The sequence below is a fragment of the Gossypium hirsutum genome, chromosome A04 (assembly GCF_007990345.1).
Source record: "Gossypium hirsutum isolate 1008001.06 chromosome A04, Gossypium_hirsutum_v2.1, whole genome shotgun sequence".
NCBI lineage: Eukaryota > Viridiplantae > Streptophyta > Magnoliopsida > Malvales > Malvaceae > Gossypium > Gossypium hirsutum.
In genome coordinates, this window is record NC_053427.1 from 23,740,112 (window position 1) to 23,740,908 (window position 797).

General features: G+C 40.7%; 1 non-coding gene across 1 annotated transcript; it reads left to right on the top strand.

Annotated features, from left to right (window-relative positions):
• Positions 1–417: 417 nt before the first annotated feature.
• On the top strand, positions 418–524 carry LOC121228476 (small nucleolar RNA R71). The gene has a single exon (XR_005926052.1). It is a non-coding gene; the product is annotated as a small nucleolar RNA R71 (small nucleolar RNA).
• The last annotated feature ends 273 nt before the right edge of the window (positions 525–797 follow it).

Consider the following 797-nt stretch of genomic DNA (forward strand, 5'->3'; position numbering starts at 1 on the left):
CGTCTATGTGTATTGTTAAGTCTAGTAATGCCTCGTACTCTTTCCGGCCTTGGATACGGATAAAGGGTGTTACATTCCCCACAGTACATACAGGAAACTACTTCAAACAGATTTGGTGGCTGAGCTGTAAAATTATTAGCACTATCAGCGGTAAACTACTTTAACATAGAGGAAATAGATGATACCTGAGCTGATAAAGAAGTGAGGGCATCAACTTCATGAACTCCGACTACACGTCTTCCTAAAGTTGTTCGACTTGCTGGCCATTGATAGTTGTTGCTCGCGATCCTCTCGATGATCTCATAAGCCTCATTATAAGACTTAGACAAAATTGCACCATTCGTAGAAGCATCTACCATCAATCTTATATGTGCATTGAGACCATTATAAAATGTCTCCAACTGGATACAGTAAGGAATCCCATGATAAGGACACTTATGAAGTAACTCCTTGAATCACTCTCAAACCTCATACAAAGACTCGTCATCCAATTGTTGGAAAGTTGCGATCTCATTCCTCAACTTAGCATTCTCGCTAGGCTGGAAATACTTAACCAAAAATCTCTCTGCTAATTCTTACCATATAGATTTGGAACTTGGTGGCGATGAATTAAGCCATGCTCGTGCTTGACTCGTAATAAGTATGGAGACAACTTCAACCTCAGTGCATCTTCAGTCAGACTAGCTATCTTGAATAATCACTCACCTCTATAAACAATCGAAGGTGGAGATGTGGATTTTCTGTGGGCATACCTCTAATTTGGCCCACCGTTTGTAGCATTTGAATTGGGTTGCCTC